Source organism: Leopardus geoffroyi, chromosome C1 (genome assembly GCF_018350155.1).
Source record: "Leopardus geoffroyi isolate Oge1 chromosome C1, O.geoffroyi_Oge1_pat1.0, whole genome shotgun sequence".
Lineage (NCBI taxonomy): Eukaryota > Metazoa > Chordata > Mammalia > Carnivora > Felidae > Leopardus > Leopardus geoffroyi.
In genome coordinates this window covers 133,964,024-133,987,061 of record NC_059328.1, presented here as the reverse complement: position 1 = coordinate 133,987,061, position 23,038 = coordinate 133,964,024, and the positions used below count along the sequence as shown (strand labels likewise).

Here is a 23,038-nt window from a genome sequence, read left to right as displayed (position 1 = left end):
CTTAGTTATGTACACTTACATATCCTCCATGTATTTTCATGGCTTGATAGCCGTTGTGTGTATGTGTGTGCTAAATAACAGCCCATTGTCTGGATGTACCTCAATTTATTTATCCATTCACCTACCGAACTATATCTTGGTTGCATCCAAATTTGGGCAGTTATGAATAAGGCTGATATAAACATTTGTGAACAGGTTTTTGTGTGAACATAAATTTTTAACACTTTGGGGTATATGCCGAGGCACACATAATTGTGCAATGTATGGAAAGAGTATGTTTAGTTTTACAAGAAACTGCAAAACTGTTTTCCAAAGTGACTATACCAGTTTGCATTCTCCTCAACAATGAATAGAGTTCCTTTTGCTCCACACCCTCACCAGAATTTGGTGTTGTTAGTGTTGTAGAGTTTGGACATTTTAATAGGTGTATAGTGGTATCTCGTTGTTGTTTTACTTTGCATTTCCCAATGATAATGATCTTTTCATATGATTGTTTGCCAGTTGTACATCTTCTTTGGTGAGGTGTCTGTTAAAGCCTTTGGCCCATGTTCTAATAACATGTTGTTTGTTTAGCCCATGTTGTTTGTTTTCTCACTGTTGAGCTTTAAGAATTCTTTGTGTGTTCTGAATAACAATATTCTGGCAAACAAGTCTTGTAAATATCTTCTCCCAATCTGCAGCTTGTCTTTTCATTCTCTGTGTTTTTTGTCTTTTCAATCTTTTGAAAATGTCCTTTACAGAGAAGTTTTTAATTTTAATGGAGTCCAACTTATCAATCATTTCTTTCATGAATCTTGCCCTTAGTGTTATATGTCAAAAGTCATCACCAAATGCAAGGTCATCCATGTTTTCTGCTATGTGATCTTCTAGGAGTTCTATAGTTGTGCTTTTGCATGTAGGCTTGTGAAACATTTGTAGTTAATTTTTAGTGAAGTGCGTAAGGTTTGTGTCTAGATTTATTTTTTTTTCATGTGATATCCTAGTTATTCCAGCATCATTTATTGCCTTTCTTTTTTATGTGTGAATAAGCTTTTTATCCAAAAAATGTCTATTTATTCATCAGCAATCAATTTTTGAATCACTCATACATACAAGATACTACACACTATACTTTCAAAATGAAAGAAAAAAGACATATTCCTTGTCCATAAGGAACTCCATTATCATAAAATATACAGAGAAGTAAATTAATAATTAAAATAAAATCACACATGTGTATATATTCCTGTGAGGCAAACGATTACTCCTATGTATTGGTAAATATAAATTACAATGCACACGTATATTACAACATGACATTGTAGACAGCTTAAGTACAGAAGGACTTGATGGGAATGATCATCAACAGGATTATAAAATATACTATCTCCAGTTTAGGAGAAAAAAATCTGTTAATTTACCCATGTAAACAATACTTACTAGATTACTATTAAATGGAAATCACTGAGGTGGTTGGGGTAAAATATTGAGTAAAATCAAATACAAATCCTGACGTCATGGAGCTTAGAAATATGGCAGAGATAGAAACATAACTGGTCATAACTCAAGGACAAGTAAGGTACATGCACTAAAAACATCTACAAGAGTACAGAAAAGAAATGATGAAGAAAAGAAGAAATGATGGTTAAAAGCAACAGTGGACAAAATTGCTGTTGCCTTAGCAGGAATCAACGTATACACTAGCAGTCAAGTAGTATTGTAGTGGTAACTGCTACAGCTTGGCAGGTATTAAATGATAATTTCAGTTACACATGTCCTCAGTGAAGTTGTAAAAAGTACATATTTTATTAAATCTCAGCTTTTGAGTACATATTTCTAATATGCTGTGGGACAAAATGGAAAGTATGCATAAAGTACTTCTGCAGCATACTGAATATGATGGCCACCTAAAGGAAAGCCCTTGTGTGATTAGGCTGTGAGCTGAGCTAAAAACTTCACGAAACATCATTTTTCCTTAAAAGAATGACAAACTGATAAACTATGGATATTTTGACTTGGGCATTTGTCAGATTTTCTCAAAAATAAACAAGTGACTAACTGATAGTATATGCTGACAAGGGAGACAAAATTGAGTTTTCAAGAGAATATTAAAATTTTGGAAAACTTTTATCTGTCACTATGAGCTTGTCAGCTTCATAATATTTAAATATGCTTTGATGAGATCAAAGTTGCTATTAATGAATGTGATTTTTTTATATTATGTAATGAAATGTGTCAATATTTAATAGATTTTCAGAAATCAATGAACTATATTTTCCAAATGACCAACAAATTGTTATAAAATCATGCATTGGTAACATTCATTCAGACTGCAATATTGATCAATGAATATTAGTGCAATACAGTATAAATTTTAATCAGTATGGTTTCAGACTTTGCAGTGTAATCAACATTCAAGAAGCTATCTCATCAGTTTTTGGTGTTATATCAAAGAAGACTATCCATGATCATACGAAAAGACTATTAAAATATTCTTCCATTTTTGGGGGCACCTGGGTGGCTCAGTTGGTTGAGTGTCTGACACTTGATTTCAGTTTAGGTCATGATCCCAAGGTTGTAGAATTAAGCCCTGCATTGGGCTCTGCACTGAGTGTGAAGCCTGTGTGGGATTCTCTCCCTGTCTCTTTCTCTCTTTCTCTCTCTCACTTTTCCCTTCTTTCCTGCTCATGGTCTCTCTCTCTCTAAACAAAACAAAACAAACAAAAAATATTCTTCCATTTTCTAACTATATATTTTTATGAGTGAATTTGATTTTTTTAATACTGCTACCAAAACAATATACTGCAATAGATTGAATGAAGCAGATATAAGAATCCAATTGTCTTCTTTTCAAGCAGACATCAAAGAACTTTGCAAAATGTAAAACTGTCACTCTTCTAATTTTTAAAATATTTTTTTCATAAAAAGTGTTTACATGTAGACATGCAGTGGATTTAGTATCACCAGCTTAAATAAGTTATTAACATATTTTTTTTTAATTTTTTTTTCAACGTTTATTTATTTTGGGGACAGAGAGAGACAGAGCATGAACGGGGGAGGGGCAGAGAGAGAGGGAGACACAGAATCGGAAACAGGCTCCAGGCTCTGAGCCATCAGCCCAGAGCCTGACGCGGGGCTCGAACTCACGGACCGCGAGATCGTAACCTGGCTGAAGTCGGACGCTCAACCGACTGCGCCACCCAGGCGCCCCAGTAAGTTATTAAAATATTTTAAAAATTTTATAGCTTTAATTTATACTAGATTTAACCCACATAAATAAAAGTTCCTTTGGGACTTTGTGCCGGTTATCACTTATGGCCTCTCAGCTCTGAATCCACTCTGCTCTATGATAATAGAGTTATTCCTTGTAAATATTTCTCCTTTGCCAGTCAATGGGAAGTTAAGGTTGGTTTATAAGAACACTGGAGTGACACTAGAGGTGGAGGAGTTTCATTGCCAGATTTCTGGAGAACATGCTTTCTGTAGCTTTCAATGTCAGGCAGCAGTGGTGTAGTCAGGACCCCCAGACACCACAACATCTGCAGCCCAGCCCAGATCACTACTCTTTTCATCCTCGCTTTAGCTCTGCACGTGCACATGCCAGAGGTCCCATCAATCTGCTATTTAGTGAGCAGATCACTCTACCTGTATTGCACACAGCCCAGGAATGCACAGAGTCTACTAGGTTTGTAAAGAGGAGGCCTCTCTAGCCCCTGGTTTCGGCAGTTCTGGCAGTGATACTCTGACTTCCTCTACAAGCCTGGCTACTAGCTTCAGCTCACCTGCTCCTCAGAGGGATCTTTCACTTTGTCCAGTGACTCTGGAACAGCTCTTCCAGACAACTGAGCAAAATTCTACTATCTAGTTGGTTTTTTAGAACTTCAACAAGGTCTGAGTCCCAACCTTGGGGACAGGATTCCCTTTTCAAGTTTGTTCTTTTTGGGGAACTCTCTCTCAGTCCCAAGGTACCCTTAGACTTTATATAGTACATATAAAGATAGACAGGTAACTAACTCTATCTTTATATTTAATCTAGTATAAAAGCTTGATAATAATTATTTACATTGAACTTCCACTATTTAAATTACTGTAAGAGGTTTCTGACTCATTGCTGGACCCAGAGTCCTCAATAATTTCTGAGATGGTAAAAGTGTCCTGAGATCAAAAAGTTTGAGAATGACTGCTACAGGACAGTAAAAAAGTAAATGAAGGTGATGAACACTGCATAGAAGGACTAGGGAACAATATTATTCAAAGCACTTGTCCCTGTAACAATCATTCCATTCTAGGAAAAGCTTGGAAATTGAAATGTCTCCTGAAATTGAAGAGAGATATCTTCTTGTGGTTGGAAGAACTTTTTATCCTATGGTTTCAGTTAATAAAACATATTACTTCTGAGACATTTAAAAAAATACATACTTATCTTTCTCCACAACTCATTTCTCCTTTGGTCCTTCATGTTTCAGTTAATAGCCCAGAATCTGCCCACTTCTTCCCTCTTTTATTACTATTATTCCTAAACCAAGCACCCATCATTGCTTACCTGTTTAACAACAATGGCACCCTAACTGGATCTCAGGCTTCCACTCTTACCTCTTTCAGAATAATATCTACTCAGCAGGCTGACATCTACGTAGCAGCTAGGGTGATTCTGCTAAAATTTAAATAAAATGATGCCACTCCCCTATCAAAACCTTCCTGTGGTCCCCCCATATAGCTCAGATTAAAATCCAAAATCTTCACAATGGCCTAAAAGTTTCTGCAAAATCTTTCCTTCATGATCTCTCTGTCCTCACCATCTGGTATTATGCTGGCACTACTGTTCCAGCCATACTTGCCTCCTTGAAAACATCTCTGTGCTCTAACACAAATGTACTCCTTGATGACAGGATTTTTTTTTTTTGAATTTTGTTTATTTCTATAAACTCAGCATCCAGGACAATACTTAAAAAAATTAGTTGGTTTATAAATCTTTTTTTTTCATAAAATAGTAAAACCAGTCTAAGCTGAAATGCTATAGAAATTTAGATTGAATCTAACACTGTAATTTTCTCTGAAGTGAAACCTAATTCCCAAATTTGTCTCTGGTTATGAATATTTTCTTATATTTTACATCCAAAGGGATACTGTGGTTTCATTTCAGGTTAAAACTATATTCCCAAGATAGTGTCAGAATTAAACATGAATTAGAACTAAGATGTTTAATTAAATCATTCAAAAAACATTCATTGAATGCTCTCTTCGGCAGCACATATACTAAAAAACATTCATTGAACATTTGCCACATTTAAGATACTCTTTTAGCTACTGTGTAAGCCAAGATGATGCAAATATGATCCCTGTCAGTGATATGGAAGATAAAATAAAGTATATACAGTGGACAATTTCTCTATCAAAATGGCAGATGGTTCAAACATTGTAAATCACTGCTTGCCATCTCCAATCTAAAAAAAAAAAAATTAAAAGAAAAGAAACATAGAAACAGGTCAATGAGCATACAGCCTTGACCAAAATAAAGAGGACTGCTCAGAGGCACTGAATTTGTGCAACATTTTTTAAAGGCATCCAAGTGAAATTCACCACAACCAATAAGCTAAGGACCCAAATAGAATGTCATAGCCCACAAGGGAGATCAGGCAGCCCAGAAGACAAATGGGAGAATTCTGTCCCCAGACTAAAGCACACAACTAATGACCAGCAATGACTTCCTCTTCTGAGGAAGATCAACACCATGAATTAGAGGAAAAAAAATCAAATGTACAAAAATGCCCAAGAAAACAAAATTAATTTATTAATCCAGAAATAGATTTTAAATAAATTAAAATTAATAGGTATGTGTGTTTTATTCTCATTTACTAACAGGATGTGTAATTAGAAAACATACTCTTTCATATGTATCATGGAGACTTAGAAATTCAAAGAGAAAGATCTGTGTGAGAAAGTGAGTTAGGAAAATCTTTTGGGAAAAGTTAGGTTTTTAACCATTTGTCATAGCAAACATGAGATTTAGAGTGATGGAGAAGAAAGACAACATCCATTTCACTTAGGCATTATGAAGGCATATAGGGAAGGCTGAACTTTCTAAAACAGAGGACTGGTGTTAAGAGGAAGCTAAGAATCAAATTTCAAGGCAGAGACAAGGGAAGTTTGAAAACTTTGAATTTGAGTTAACATAACAGAAAATACTGTATGATCATTAGTAGACAAAAAAACATGTCCCTGGATAGTAGAGAACCAGTTTTAAAGACATTTGCTTTTCAGTACTGAAAGGGAAGTAGTAGCAAGTGATAGAAAGAAGAATCTTAAGTGTAGGAAGGGTTAATGAATACTTTTGTAAGTCTGAAAATTTTCCCTAGGTTGTTAACATCACGCATTTTCTTTCATTAATGTTACACATTTTCAAAATAGTCATCAGTTGATAAATATCATCTATGGACATTTTAATAAATGGGGTTCTTTTGTTGGCACTTTTCCTATTGATCAGTAAGGTCTATGCACTCTGATATTGAGTGGGTTTGGATTTACTGTGAACATGAGGGAAAAGCAAGAGTGAATGCATGAACATAGTACAATACTTGCTGTATATCCTTACTTTGAAATGGGTTCTTATACAGCAATACTAATTGAAATGGAATGTGGTACTTTGAAGTGGGGGTGAAGTCATAAAACAAAAAAGAAATGCAAAACAAAACTCAAAAATCGAGGATATAAAGCAAGGGGCACCTGGGTGGCTCAGTCGGTTAAGCATGAGACTTCAGCTCAGGTCATGGTCTCATAGGTTCGTGAGTTTGAGCCCCGTACTGGGTGAGCTCCAGCCCCATTCCCGTTGAGCTTGAGTCCTTCATCATATCGAGTGAGCTCAGCTCTGCTTTGAGATTATCTCTGTCTCCCTCTCTCTGTGTCCCTTGTGGGATTCTCTCTCTCTTTCTCTCCCTCTCTGTCCCTTATTCACTTGCGTGTGCACTCTCTTTCTCTCAAAAAAATAAATAAAAATAATAATAAAATAAAATAAAACAAAACACAAAAGCCAACATTGAAAACATACGTTGTTAGCCTTGGAACTGGGTCATGGAGACGCTTGAATAGGCCTTGAGGAGGCTGTTGGGAAGGCTTAAAATTAAGTAAGGAAGCTGTTATTAGAACCTGGAGGAAAACAGATTCCTTGTTACATACTGATGAGGAATTAAGCAAAACTGGCACCTGCAGTAATATGGAAAATAGACAAAGTAACTAATGACATGAGAGATCCAGCTAAGGAGATTTTTAGGCAACATGTTCAAAGTCAATTATATTCTGAAACTGTGCATCATAAAATGAGAATACAGAATGATGAAATAGAACTTAACTTAGTTTTTCAGGTAGAACATAGAGAAAATATGAGAATCAGGATTTTTCTGGTTTCAAAATATAAGAACTCACCCCCAGTGCAGATCCTCCAAGAAGCAGATGTCAAAATAGGATTAGACTGCAATAGACTTATGGTGGGGGAGGGGTGGTGGTGGTGGAAATAGCTGTGAGGGAAAAAGAGAAGGGAGCCTAGGGAGGGAGGGAGAGGTGGTAGACTGTCATGCAGGCATGACACCTATAAAGGAGAGAGGAAAGAAGACTGCATATGCAGAAGTAGAATCTTAAGACTATAGTGAAGTTCTAAGAAATTTTAACCAGGCCAAAGTTGCTGCGAATTAAGATTGTGGTACAAAAATGCTGGTACCAACAGATGGCGGTCATCTGTCAATTAGAATCCCCGCAGCAGGAAATATGGGTTTTGCACTTTTTTTTTTTTTCAACGTTTATTTATTTTTGGGACAGAGAGAGACAGAGCATGAACGGGGGAGGGGCAGAGAGAGAGGGAGACACAGAATCGGAAACAGGCTCCAGGCTCTGAGCCATCAGCCCAGAGCCTGACGCGGGGCTCGAACTCACGGACCACGAGATCGTGACCTGGCTGAAGTCGGATGCTTAACCGACTGCGCCACCCAGGCGCCCCTGGGTTTTGCACTTTCTTAGCAACCACAGTTCACTGCTTACACTGCACAGTATACTTCTCTAGACGTTCCAGGAGCACTTCTCTGTGGTTCCCTGGGACCTATTCTTCCTGAGAGTAAACTTAGAAGGGGAGATGAACTATAGCTCCCACCATAGTAGCCTATCTTGGAGCCATCAAGAGGAGTCCTCTCCCTTCTCCACTACCCATCCTAAACAACTCTCACTCTCAGAATTTTCTTGGCTGCTTTGGTGGCCCACTAGTGACTAAACCTTAATTTCTGAGAAGCTGAACCCTTGGTAGTCCTATCCTTATCAAATCCAGGTGGTTACATATGCCCATTCACAGTTGCGATGGAACAAAGGAAGGCCAGGAAGTACCCAAGTCCGTCACCTGCATTCCGCATATATCTATGTCCTCATTGAGTAAAAAGTAATTATTGCAGTGACTGGGTGGCTTAGTTGGTTAAATATCTGACTCTTGGTTTGGGCTAAGGTCATGATCTCATGGTTTGTGGGTTGTAGCCCCAAGTCGGGCTCTATGGGGGTTCTCTCTGTCCCTCTCTCTCTGCCCCTCCCCTGCTTGTGTGTGCTCTCTCTCTCTCTCTCTCAAAATAAATAAATAAACTTATAAAAAGTAATTATTGAATAAAACCCAATTATTCTTAGAAATACTCTTTTACCTACTGGTCTCTAGATATAAAATATCCCAAGTGTTGTCAAATGCCCCATGGTACACTCCCATCTTTTTAAGTGTTTGCTCTAACTCTATGCTTTCACTGTGTTTTTAGAAGACTGCTTCTGCATTCTACCTATCCATCTATTCTGGAGAGTGTGACATGTGACAAAGCCAGTGGATACTATGGTCATAAGCCTACTCTAGCATCTCTATTGCTATGAAGTATGTCCCCAGGCCAGATGTTCCCCTGTATGGTATCCCATAAGCATTTGAATAATGTTGTTAACTCACACTTTTCTAGAAGGAAATGCAAACCCATATTCATAATAAGTCTATATACCTATGATGATGAACCATTGGCCTTTTCAGGATCAAAATGGCCTAATGCAGCTGATTTGCTTTCAAGTGCATGGTTTGTCTCCATGAGGAAATAGTGCCATATTGGCAACTAGGCATTGATTTCTATCACTGATAAATTAGACGTTCGAAGGCAGCAGTCGCTAGATTACCTTGGTAAGTGGGTATCGGTGTTTTTGATCCTATATGTAGTTTTTATCTTTGCTACCATAACAATTCCCATCATGAGCACTACATCATTGTAGTTCTAGAGTGCATGGTGATGAAGGTTGGCTGTTGTCAACTGGCCAACTCATTTGGTGTCTTGTTTCTTCATTGTCATTTCCATGGTGGTAAGCATTAACATGTGGTATAAAAATCTCCAAATTCTGTGACTGAGCTAACTTGTTCATGAACTAAAGTGGGATTTTTTTCTTTTTCAGTTAGTCTTATAAGATCCCCCATACGGAAGCCATAGTGAAAGCTGGAGCAAGGTGCTATTGCAAATATGAAGGGTGACATGAGGATGTGGACTTCCCACTCATGCAGCTTATTCATGTCCTCTGTTTGTGTTTTGTTCCAAGCCTGGATATTCTGCTTCTGAATCTGTCCACCTCTGACTTGGTGAGTCTAATCGAATCCAACTCATAATAGGAAGTTCCAAATTCACAGTCAATTTATGCTCCAAAGTCAAGCATTTTATCTCTATCATAATAAGTAACACATACAACAAGAACTGCTTCTCAGATGGGGTATAATTCTCTACCAGAAATGGCATCACTTTTTCCCATACTTCCAGGGGTCTGAAATTTTATACTTTCACTCAGACTTACCATGAGCTTTATCCCACATTTTTCCCACTGCTGATGCCTCCAACACTACAGTGTCTGTCAGATTTTATACTCCAACTATGGTGACCAGCCACATTGGTTTCTCTAAGGCTTTCTTGGTTTTAGCATTGAAAGTCTCATGTCCCAGGCCAGGAACACTGAGATAGCTGGTCACACTACAAGTAACAAAAATGCTTGCTTGCAGGCCCCACAAAAAGCTAGTCTTCCATGTTATTCTGTAGATGGGGTGAAGAAGTATTCTTAAGTGTAATACATGTTGTCTCCAGAACTCTAAGGGGCTTATTACCATATGCTGTGTGTTAGAGCACACAAGATGCAAGAAAGCATCTTTTATTTTGAAGGAAATACCTGGCATGTCTCTGAGGACAAAATTTCACTGAAGAGGTAGGTATCTGAATTCTGTAGCTGTTATGTCTCAGCTTCTGAGGCTCATGTGACTTTACCTGGCCTGTAGGCTGCCAGCCACCTCTTACTCATTTTGTCCACCAGTATGGCATAATCAATGTAATGATCTGTGTAATATTCTTTGGGATGTCTAGGCATAAGTATTATATTCGGACTATAGTATGGCAGAAAGTAAGAATATTAACATAGTCCTGAGGCGAACTGTAAATGAATGTTGTTATCTAACTGACATGAATGCAAACTGTTTGATAGCCTTTTCTAATCTGAAACTAATACAGTTGTCAAATTAGTGGTCACAAGCAGAGTACCTGAACTCTTGCTAATTTGTTCATGCAATGATATCACATCTGGCGCAGCAGCTGTCCTTGGTTAAGCCTTCAGTAGTCTACAGTCATTATTCAGAATCCATCAAGTTTTTGGAGTGGTCATACTGGTGAATTAAATGGAGGTTATATATAATAAGACCATCACCCTTGCATTCTTTTGGTCTTTAGTTTTAAACTCTATTCATTCCAGGATATGATACTGTTTTTGATTTACTCTCGTAAAGGTCAGGAGTTGGGGGTAGTTTCAGAGTTTTCTACCTGGCCTCCACTGTGAAATTCTTACTCTCAGTATTATGTGTGTAAGTTATTCTAAGAAACAGACAGAAAGAAGGGATTAAATATGCAAGAGATTTACTCAAGTAAATACTGTGAGGGAAAAGAGTGGGGAAGCCATAGGAGATGGGGAAAAAAACATCTGATTGTGATGCAGGTCTGTCCACTGTGAAGGAGAGAGAGAAAAAGTATTGGAGAGGCAGATTACCCAACTATAGTGCAGTTCTAAGAAATTTCTGCTGGGCAGATAAGGAGTCATCAAGCCAAAGTTCCCCATTAGGAGAGTATTTCCTCTTACAGGAATATGCTTAATTTAGTACCCTTGCCACACTTAGTCACTGAGAACAGCCCATGGGAAACATGGCCATATTACTTACATAGTAGATTCTGTGTGTCACAGCTGGGATTATCTGTCAATGAGCTTCACCTGGCAAGACATCTGAGTGGCATGTTTTTATGGCTACCACACCCACTACCGCCAGCTGAGTATTTCCAAGTACTGAAAGGCCTCAAGGCAAATCCAGGATACCATCAGCAAAATATGGTTTCAGGCTAAAAATTAAGCAATGGATGACTATAACATACTTTGTATCACTTCTGAAAGATTTAAGGTGTGCAGCATAAACACTTTCAGTGTATAAAAAGTCTCTCTTAGGCTTGTTTTGTTGAACACCAAGGGTTCTAAGACTCATAGGGATTTTTGTCATAGCACCTTTACAGGGAGCACAAGAAAGAAAAATTAGTAGGTGTGGCTTTTGTCTAATGCAGTAAATGATAAATCAGCACACAAGAACAAAAACATATAAAATTAAAAAAAAATTAGAGCAGCTTAGATGGAAAGAGACAGAGACAGGGCAAAAAAAAAAAAAAAGGCTCTGAACCCCTCTTCCCCTATTTTTCCAGGCAGGACTTAGGTTGAAACAGCTGCACAGGTGCACGTATGGGTTGCCTTTCAGAGGACAGAGGACAGAACAAGAACCCGGAGGGAGCTCATAGTCATGGAGAATTCCATAACCACGGGCCAGGAGATAGGACTGGGCTGTAATCTAGAAATTGGCAACTCCTACTGGCTGAATCTTAGAAAAGCTATGGGACAGTGACTGCTGTGTACTTCCTGTCCTTCTCATGTTCATCTCTGAATAGGAGTGCCACTGCAGTTACCCTATGCCTACCTTACTATTGTACTTGGGTGTGTGAAACAAGATAGCACATTTCTTTAGTTCACCAGCTTTAAGACCAAGAAAAACTAAACTCAAGGACTATACTAGAGGGATCACACTGAGGAGCATCATCCATACCTGGACTGTATTTAGATGACAGAATCTTGGCTCAATTTTGAACCTAGTCCCATAAAGAGTTTAGGCATTTTGAAAGTCTTGACAAAGCCTGATTCTATTTTTCATATGTGATAAATATAAATAATTTGTGGCCAGATGAAATTTTGTTGGCTTTTTAAAATCATGGTAAATTACTTCAGCCTCCTTCCATGAGAGGTCATTTTATGTCCCCTTGCCATGATTATGGGTAAGGTGTGCATTTGCTTCAAGTAACAGAGACCAGCAGAAGTGGTCCTATGTGACTAGGATTAGTTTATGAAAACTCATGTGGCTTCTTCCACATTCTCATGCTCATTCATATCACATTCTTTCTTGGAACCCAGCCATTATATTATGAGAATATCAAGCCACATAGAAAGCTTCTTGTAGGTGTTCCAATTGACAGATCCAGTTATGCCTATCCTTTGAGTCATCCTATCCTTGGTATAAGAAAGTCCTGAGAAGAAAGCTCTAGATGATTCCAGTCCCCTGCTGCTCAAATATTCCCAGGTAAGCCCCGACACTGTGAAGCAGTGTTCTGTCCTATTTCTTGGCTTACAGAATCCTGAAGTGTAATAAAATAGTGTTATTTTCTACTCCCAGTTTTGAGTGGTTTGTTTCACAGCAGTAGTAACTAGGATGTCATCTAATATTCCTTATTGGAAAAGCTGAAAACAAAAAAGGTTAGGGGAGTTTGGGTAGCTCAGTCAACTGAGTGTCTGACTGTTGATTTTAGTTCAGGTCATGATCTCAGGGTTGTGGGATCAAGCCCCACATGAGGCTTCATGCTGAGCATGGAGCCTGCTTGGGATTCTCATTCTCTCTCCCTCTGCCCCTTTCCCCCAGTCTCTCTCTCTAAAATAATAATAATAATAATAATAATAATAATAACAATAATAAAAATATATCTATAATACAATAAAAAACAAAAAAGTTAAGTTCAAAATAAGTCTCTAACTTAAAGACTCTCTTCCATATTCCAAATCAGTTATTTGTTTTTTTCCCCCAAATATTTGCAACTACAGAACTTATAGGAGTCCCTAAATCACATACTTCTCCTAAACCATATTCTTGACTTTGGAATTTGAAAGATACACCTACAACAATGCTACTAGAAAGTTTATAATCCCCAAAGAGTATGTTTTGGGATGAAAAACAATATTTAATAATTAATCTTGAGTCATTATTAAATAATTATTGATTTGACAATATTTCATCTTTAGGAAAAGGAGAAAAAAGAATATTTATGTTGTTAGAATATATTTAGAAATATAAATATCCACTGCATATTTTAAAATTCTAAAAAGCCAAAAAGCAAAGTTCAGTGTATGAGACACATGTATCTCCTCACAGAAGTGGAAGTATTTACATGTGGAAAAAGAGTCAACAGGGAGAGAGAAGTGAGGAGGGATGAGAAGGGAACCATATGAAGTATGGAAACACTTAGGGAAATTTTGCATGTTTCTATGGACCATATTTTCTAAAATTACAGAATGTGAAACTAGAATGCCATGTGATTTCTTATTCATCAATTAAAATTTAGTCAATTTCACTCTAGTAGGCATTTTCTTTTGAGCGGCAATATTTCTAGAGCTTAATGTGCCATTTGGGTGCTCAGAAGGGCCTTTGAACAGCCTGTGGTGATAGAACAGACCTTCACTCAGTGAAATCTTGCTAACAGCTGAGAGCAGAACATTGCATTTTGTACCCTTAAGATAATATAATTGTTGGGATGCAGTTACTCTTTCATCTTATAGTGATAATCAATCAATGATTGACAAGTCTAATTAGAAGCCTTGGTACCTACGGCATAATAGCACTTTCTAACAACGTTGTAGCCTGGAAAATCTTTTTAGCAATGCTATAATAAAAACATAATATTTTATAGATAATTCAATTTACATTGCTGCCATTATTGTTTGGAGATATAAAAAGGTTTTATTGGGGTAGAAGAATACTATCTTTCCAAGTACAAATATACCACTCTAATGGTTTTATGGTGTCTCCCAAGACCTCCGTATTTCTGCTTTAAAGGTTTGATGATTTTTCAATTTGGCAAAGATGGATTATTGTATGTGTACATTATCTTCAGAACATAGTGTATTTCAGGTGCATAGATATGTTTTTTGATGAAAAACTTTCCCCCTCCTCTTCCCAACTGAGGTAATTCATAATGGGATACAGTAATCAGAAGAGAAATGGCATCTGTTAAAAAATATGGTGCTTGGTTACAATGTCAAGATAAAATACCATATTTTGTTAGGCACTGAAAATAACTAGAAAAATCAGTGCTCATTTCTTTCTATAATATGACATGTGTTAAGAAGTCTCTGAACAGATTTTTTCACATTGAAATATCTTCAAAAATGTTAAACTTCAAACTGGATAATTACACTGTATATTTGTCTTTTAGCATTTCAATTAGGATCTGTTAATCTTGAACTTGTGTTACTTACTTTGTATGCAGAAGGAAAAAGTGGAATTACAGGAAGTATTAAACCGTTCTTTTTGTTCTAGATAAAATGATATAATAATGCACAAAGTGCTTTCCTTCACTTTTCTGATATTTCTTTTAGAAAATGAGGCTTTCCATCAAACAGAAAGTGATAAATTACTGAGAAGACATACTATTCTTTCTTGCAGTATGTAGACTGCATCAGACATGGATTTTCCTGAGATGCCAAAGGAAAAGACAGCATAAAAAATGCAATTATAATTTTGCTCCAAATATCCCAATACAGTAGTTTGAATTTAAATGCCTCCTTAGACATTCTATAATTTAGCAAACACACATTTTCAAAATAAAATTTAAAACTGAAAGGTACATGCAATATCTGGAAAAGCACCAAAAAACAGTCTTTAGCAATATGTGGATATAAAGCAGACTTGGGGATCCCTGCTTCAAAGGGATCAAGTGTAAAATACCACAGAACAAGTACAACTCAGCAATTCATTTTTTAAAGATGATTTTTAGATATTATGTAAAGTATGTATGTAAAGCTCTGCGCTGACAGCTCAGAGCCTGGAGCCTGCTTCGGATTCTGTGTCTCCCTCTCTCTCTGCCCCTCCCTGGCTTGTGCTCTGTCTGTCTGTCTCTCTCAAAATAAATAAACATTAAAGATTTTTTAAAAAAAGAATGAAAAGAAGTCACTCCTTGTTTTAAAAATATTTTAAAAGATTAGGGAAATTAACTTGAGATACATACTATAATATAGCTATATATTGTTTGGAATTTTCCATTGAACATAATTTTTATAATCTCTTTATTTGCTATTATGACTTTACATTTTTAATAATATTTTTCTAGGCTCTGTAAGAGCCTGAGCTTAAAGAAAAATAAACTTCAAAAATTTTAGGGTATGTTTTCAGAGCTAGAAGGACCTCCTAGATATTCACAATATTTACTTTGTCTCCATCATCCTGTTAGATATTCCAGCCCTTACATGAGTGTCAACTATATGCTCCATTCGTCATCAGTATCATCATCAGTAATTACATGCTGCAATCAGTATTCATTCACTGACCTCCAAAAGAGACTAGGTATAGGTAAGATTTATTTAGAAATATCATACTGCAAACTTAATTGAGAAGATAATTATTTATTGGAGATGCTTTTGTTCTATTTACTCCTTCTCAACTAATTTACTTTTTTTTTCTCTTATACTTTATAATACAACTTGCTACCTCCACCTGAATTTGCACAGTACACAAGTTTATTTAAAACAAAATAGTTTTGGATCCAATATCTTAGTTTAACCTCATAAAAATTTAAAGCAAGTAAATTAGAGTACATATTCGACCATGGAGGAAATGATGTGTGTTAGCTCATACACCTAGTTATGCCAGAGATAAAAGTGGAGACAGTTTCTTGATTTCTGGCCCATGTCTTTTCACTGGACTATAGTACTATCTATATCTATATCTACATCTATATCTATATCTATCTATCTATCTATCTATCTATCTATCTATCTATCTAAATTAATGTGCACTGCTTACCTTATAGTCAAGTAAAGCAAGAAAAAGAGGCAAGTGTCCAGATACTATGAGACTTAATGTCATTTTCTAACTTATCTTGACTTTCAGCAGTACTTTACAATTTTAATTTGAGGTCCTAAACCTAAACCTAAAAAGAGAGAGAGAGAGAGAAGGAGAAAGAGAGAGAGAGAGAGAGAGAGAGAGAGAGAGACAGGGAGAGAGAAACGTATGAATTCTATGTCTGATTAAGTTAAAAGAAAGCTGAAAAACAATATCAACAAAACTGGACATGGCTTTACTGTTTAAACTACCTTTTCAAAAAGTGGAGAAAACAAAATATAATATAAGCCCCCAATTTTATTTTAGTAGATATAAAAAGAAAACACTTAGCCTAATAAAGTATATCATATAGAAGCAGTCCTAAAGGATTTCAACACATATAATCAAGATTCTTTTAGGAGGAAATGTCTCATTGGTTTAAGAGAACGGGAAGAAATTATATTTTCAAGAAGATTTTTTCCATATGTGCTTGTAATAAAGGGTGCTCTTATTAGTTTGACATCTTTTTAAATTAGCCAACATGTTATAATTCCCTGTGTTTGTGTACAGTGAGATTTCATCTCTTTAACAAAAAAAAAAAAAAAAAAATCAAAGATTGTCCATATCATAAATAAATTACTCTGAAACAGATTGGAAAGGAATATGCCAAATATCCAGTCTGCTTTTCTGAGTTCATTGACGAAACTACACTATATCTGAGCATAAACCATAAGCATTATAATGCCCAATGCCATACCTGGCACATCTCAATTCCTCACATATGCTGTCTTCTCAGCAATGTTCCCTTACCAAATACTAACTTGGAGAACTATAAAGGACATCCATTACACTAAACACCTTTAAAAAACTCCAAAAACCCAACAAAACAATCAATAAACAAAAACCACTCCAAAGAGCCCATGGTGTCTGAATGAAAGGGCAACTAAATTTAATTTTGAAATTATTTGAACATTGAGATACATTGGGTGTTTCAAGGGAAAACTGAGAAGAACCATTACTGATAATACTCTTCAACCGTATATAATTAAATAAATCATTAATTTTCTATTTAAACTGCATTTCTTACAGCAACCATCTAATAAAGATGACTCTATTAGATTCAAATATTATTGAAGACAATTAAATCCTGTCTGGATACAAACTGCTGCCTACAACTTTTCATATACAAGTTGAAACTGTTCACTTAATGGGAAATTATGCTGAAACAGAAATCTTTGGGGGGTAAATGTCAGAGAAGTAAAGTTTCAGGATGAAATAAAACTAAAAGCGAGGGTTCCAAAGGCTTCATTTTGGTCTATATAATTTAAAATGGGGGCACCTGGGTGGCTCAGTTGGTTGAGCATCTGACTTTGGCTCAGGTCATGATCTTGCAGTTCGTGGGTTCGAGCCCCACATCAGGCTCTGTGCTGATAGCTCAGAGCCTGGAGCCTGCTTCGGATTCTGTGTCTCCCTCTCTCTCTGCCCCTCCCCCACTCATGCTCTGTCTCTGTCTCTCTCTCTTTCTCTGTCAAAAATAAATTAAAAACATTAAAAAAATTTTTAATGGGACAAGCTGATATTATAGGTAAACAAAAGTGAGTAAGACATAGTCTTTGATCTTTAGAAGTTATGATCTAATGGGCTGTTGGAAACATATGATTATAAAGTATTTCTAACGTAAGAAAGAATAATTGTGTTATGAGGAAAGTAAAAATGTAGTCCTCTGAGAAGTCAGAGGGATAAATGATATCTATGTACTGAAGCTCTGGAAGACTGTATTGAGGAGGTGATGTTTAAATGGCCTTCTATGGATGCCTGGATGGCTCAGTCATTTGAGCAACCGACTCTTGATTTTGGCTTAGATCATGATTCCAGGGTTGTGGGATTGAGCCCTGCATTGGGCTCCTTGCTGAGCATGGAGCCTGTCTCCTTGTGCCCCTCTTCCCTGCTTTCACGCTCTCTCTCTCTCTCCAAAATAGAATAAAAATAAATAAGTAAAAATAAATAGCCCTGTAGAGTGATAGAAATTTTAGTAGGCAAGAGATTGGAAGGGAAATTATTCTAGGAAAAAGATAGGAATGAGAAAATTTTAAAAAAGTGTAGAGTTATTTAAGAGAGCCATGAGGGATATATTAAGATTAGTGAAGTATTGAATGTTCTTCAATGTTCAAGTATGGTTTTTAAAAAATTGTATTCATTAATTCAGTAGACAATGGGTGACCCTGTGAAAATGAATAATATTATTTGAGCTATACTTTAAGAAAATGAATCTTCTGGTAAAGGAGACAATTTATTGGATACTCTAATTCAGGGACTATTACAACTTTCTAGGGAGGACATAGTGATGTTTCTTACCAGAGTGATAACATTAGGAGTGGAAATCAAAGGATGTTACAGCAGTTACAGAAAAATAGAAAGTAAGTCTTACCTTGAAGGGAAAGGATACGTAAGGAAGAAAGGAGACAAAGGAAAAAGAAATAAAACTTTGAGGGTGTTAGTTAATTGGGATGATGGCATAGATGTATTTTAAGTAATATGCGAATAGACATGGAAAGTAGGCTGGGGCCAGAGGAGATTATAAATAGTAAATTCTTTAATAAAAGGGCAGCTGGGTGCCTAGAATGTGTCTCGGGGGAGACTGAAAAGGGGTGTTAGTGTTAATAAGATACGAATATAACTTATACATCCCTCCTTCCTTGCTATTCAAGGATGAGACTAGCCTAGCCCTCATCTTTAGTCTGTGCAAATATCACTGTACCTCAGGAAATTAAATTTCTCATTGAAAATTAATACATTGAAACTTCGATGTATCAGAGATATTTTTTATATATTTGATTAGCATGAACGAATTTTTATGCCAGAGAGGGTCTGGTCTGATCATTTTCTGAAATACTGAGTTCCTGAACTTCCTCAGATGAGGACCAGATTCATACTTGAATAGTAAGGAGGGAGGGTTGCATAAATTGTGTTCATATCCTATTAACAACTTTGCATTTCAAATTCTAAGTTAATTTTTGTGTTCAAGAAAAGCTTGAGTAAAATTCATCTATTCTAAGATGACAAGGGCTTTCGGGAAATAGAGATATGGGAAGAAAAACTGTAAATCTCTACATATTTCACTTTTCCAATCTGTGCAAAGGAAAGTAATAATAGTATCCACCTTGTGGAGATACGAATGGTAAATCAGATTATACATGAAATTATTGAGAACAGTGTCCAGCACATGATAAGTAGCACAATTCGTGTTGACTATGATGATGATTTAGATGAAGGCGAAAAAAGTGACAATAGAAAGAAAAGTAGAAGAACAATGAAAAGAAGATGTAGTTTTCAAAGAGGCTAGGTCCAGAAGATAGAACATTTTTAAATGAGCTATTTGATGGAAAGTTCAATATTCCCCCTTATTTTCTCTTCTGGAAAATGATTTATCCTACAGAATTTTAGTTCACTGTAAAGTGTGTTTTAAGATTTGCCTACTTGTTTGTTTCCCACAGAATATTAATATCCATGTGAAAGTGAAAGAATTCACACCTCAGAAATAAAGCCCATTCAAAACAAAATTGCAATAACATAAATAAGAACAAAATAGGCATTATTGCGATGTGCACATTTCACATGATGGAAAACAATAGAAATTTTAGCTGACCACATTTTACTTATGTTATTTAAATCCTATATATTAGATTAGGATAGTGCATTTGAAAACTGACTCTGAGTTGCATTTAAGAATTTTTATTATCTTGGCCAGCTACACATGTTAACACATTTTATAATGAAGTTATTTTATAACAGCTTTCAAAAAAAACAGACTAAAAAAAATAATAATAAGCTGCCAACCTTCAAAAGGAGATAGCAATCCATGAGTGAAATGTTTTGCTTTTCCCCTTAATCTAAATGGGCTGCTCAATAACTTGGTATTAAAAGTCAGTTTTAACTTTGGTCTAAGTACCAACTTTTTCAATTTTATGGTTATCTATAAACCTGGATTTAGTATGTGACTCTTTCCCAAAAGCTATAATTTTGGACTTACTGTAATTAAATTTAAGTTCTTATCTACTAGAAAGGATGGTAAAATATCTTTCAAATATGTGAAGGGTCAGGTCTTCAGAAGGTTGTGGGCAAGGGTGGTGAGGGTATCTATGATAAGAGCTCACATTTTCTTTCACCTCAGGAGTAATACTTACAGGATAATAACTATTCACATTTAGTTCACTGAAGGGAACCATTAACTGTTGGTGTATTCAAGTAACTAGCAAAAGCCAATTTTAAATCAAATTAAATTGATGGATGCTTGTGGCATATTGACATTTGGGTCCATGACTGTAAAGTTCCTGAGGGTTAATTGTTCTTTGCTTTCAACCCATAGTGCAATGTCATCAATTAGCAGAGAATTAATAAGTGCTAATTGAATTGAACAGTTAAAAAAAGTGAAGACATTAGAATCAAAGTATAAAATATAGAATTTTAGAATAGATAGATAATGTAGATTTAGATAATTTAACCTTAAGCCCCTTTATATTCTGAGACAATATGTAGTCTCTAAATTCTCAAATAGCAATAGACAAAGAGGTTTGTATATTGTTGTTAGTGGGCAGCATAAAAAGGGGAAATCTAAGGATACATTGATTAAAATGAAGTAGGAAGCAAATATATATACAAAAAGATGAAACAAAAAATAATAAAATAATGGATTCAAAGTGAAGTCAAGGGATAAATCAGTGAGTTCATGTGGCACAAAATAAATTTGTATCAAAAATAGGTAGATTCTCAAGAAGATATAAAAGTATGACATTTTTCTGTTAAAGACTATAGATAAAGGAGTGACATAGTACCTGGTACTGACATATGTGGGACACTTCACTGAAATACTCTAAACATAAAAGCAGCCTATGATTTTGAAGAGAGAATCATTTTGGGGACTGAAAAAGAAATAAGACTGAAACTCTGGAGTCTCAAAAATTTACAATTGTGGAAATAGGAGTTTAAGAAATAGCTTGATAGTAATCAATACAATGAAACTACTAGACAAGCAAGGGACAAAAAGATATAGACAAACAGCAAAGAGGCTTTTCCGCAAAAACATTTTCATCTCCAGAGGGTCTTAATTTCTCTATCAGGTGAACATGGAATGTGTCTATGTTCAGCTCTTTCTTCTACAATTGGAGATGGGAGTCCAATAGCGTATGATGCGAATTCAATCCTATATGCTTTATCTTCAGCTTTAACTTAATTTTCTTGGTATAAACTGTGAAAATATGATTCTTGACCAAACTTTTTTGATCAATTTTAATGATTTTTGCAAATTCAGTAGGAATTAAAGAGAATTTGGAGCCACAAAATGACAGATTGAGATGCATGTCCTGTGCAAATTCTCATAGCTAGATACAGGGAGGCAAAATGGTACAGCCAAAAATATCAAGGGAAGAATGACATATATGGCTTCACATGCCGAGATTCGAAGGCATGAGAAATTAAGTTAGATATGGAAAATTTATATGCTAGTTTCCCTCTGTTCTTTTCCATTTTCTGGATCTAATATAATCTCTAGATTTGGCCCCTTATTCACATAATTTAAAATAATTTAAAATAATAAGTAATGATTTGAAAAAAAACATGTTTATATCTTCACTTCCAAGTATATTTTTAACTGAAAAGGTAAAGGAATCAGAAGTCTATATCCTCTAAAAACATCACATTTAGGATTAGATTTGATTCTATTCATTTTTAGATTAGATTATACAGACTGCATTAAAGAAGAAAATGAGGACACAAAATGTCTTTAAGGAAAATGTCTATCTACAGTTTCAAAATCACTTAAAAATGGAAGTGCATTTCATTATTAAAACTTATATGGTAAGTTAAATATTTATTCTTGGCTTTTCAATTTTAGATTAAGTGTGCTACTACGTATTTGCAAAAAACAAACAACAACAACAACAAAAACCAGAAAACAAATGTACCACCATTATAGCTGGATATTTTATTTTCTAAAAATAAATTATAGAAGAATCAAATTCTAGCAACGGGAATCAGTCGTTAGCATTCTGATTTGTTTTAAGATGCTCCCATGACTACGCATGCAAAGAAATTTGAGAATCGCTGCATAAAATGATTTGGCCAAAGTCTCGCTGTTTCAAAACCTGAGGGAGACTACAGCTTCCCTACATCCAGAACATTACTTGTTCTGATGACTCTACCACAATTACCTATCTTTTTTTTTTAGATCACAATACAATGGACATAATAGGTGTGATTCATCGTGTAATCAAGAATGGAAAATTAACAGTAAATTGAGGTCCAGATGCAAAGAAACTGGCTTGTTTTCTGTGTTTACACTGTGATTGTCAGTGACCATTATCTGCTGGGTCCAAGTAATACTGGAAATAGCTTCTTCAGGTCAGTAATATCAGCCAAAATAATGAAATAGTAGCCGTGTCAGGAAGCAACCTCACCTGACTCCTCTATTAGTTGGGAGAGAATATAAAGTGACCTGCCCTCTCTAACATGATCTTAGACCAATTATTATAGTGCATTGTTCTCAAAAGGCCAAGATATCTTAAACCAATGCCCATCGATAAAAGCTTTTCCCATAAACTCCTCCTATTAATTAAATCAAATGTAGCTTTTAAATTGATGAGATTGCAAAGATAAGTTATTCCTTAGGTTTAGTATATTTATCAATAAAATAATGTAAAACAAAACTATGAGTAAGAATACTAAAACATCTAGGAAAAGAATTGTGCTCTCCAATTTCAGTTGTCCCTGTGCGTTCCTATAATTTAAAAAAGAGAGTTACTGAGGAAAAATTTAAAAACAAGCAAAAGAAAACAAAACAAAACCCTGAACAGTTAGTGAATATCCAAAGTATAAAAT

General features: G+C 35.7%; 1 long non-coding RNA gene across 3 annotated transcripts in view; it reads left to right on the top strand.

The window, feature by feature from the left end:
- Positions 1 to 23,038, top strand: part of LOC123598877 — a 61,856-nt gene that overhangs the window by 28,235 nt on the left and 10,583 nt on the right. For 2 of the 3 annotated variants that reach the window (XR_006712837.1, XR_006712838.1), the window contains 2 exons: positions 9,421 to 9,601; positions 15,576 to 15,694. This is a non-coding gene — a long non-coding RNA (uncharacterized LOC123598877). Of the gene's footprint in view, positions 1 to 9,420; positions 9,602 to 15,575; positions 15,695 to 22,388; positions 22,562 to 23,038 lie in introns of all 3 variants that reach the window. The other variant, XR_006712839.1, reaches the window with a different exon arrangement.